Source organism: Psammomys obesus, unplaced genomic scaffold (genome assembly GCF_907164565.1).
Source record: "Psammomys obesus unplaced genomic scaffold, mPsaObe1.curated_primary_1811, whole genome shotgun sequence".
NCBI classification, from domain to species: domain Eukaryota; kingdom Metazoa; phylum Chordata; class Mammalia; order Rodentia; family Muridae; genus Psammomys; species Psammomys obesus.
The window spans coordinates 13,038,902-13,039,207 of NW_026596039.1; positions in this window are offsets into that span (position 1 = coordinate 13,038,902).

Genomic DNA, 306 nt, shown 5'->3' on the forward strand with positions numbered 1-306 from the left:
GAAGAAGAAGAAGAAGAAGAAGAAGAAGAAGAAGAAGAAGAAGAAGAGCTGCGAAAAGCACCCACATTTCTCAAACTTGAAAAGGTGAAGACAAGCAGGTGCTTCAGGGTCCTAGTGGAAACAGCTCCTGGTGGGGATCTATGAAATCATTCCCTCCTAGCTGGGCCCCATCCTCCGGACAGTACAGATTGTTCTACTCTGGAATGTGGAGGCAGGTCCAACAAGACTATTTTGACTAGGATAGTAAAATCAGGGGTTCTGGCTTAACTTGTGGACCTGGGGGTGCTCTCTGATTCACAACTGACC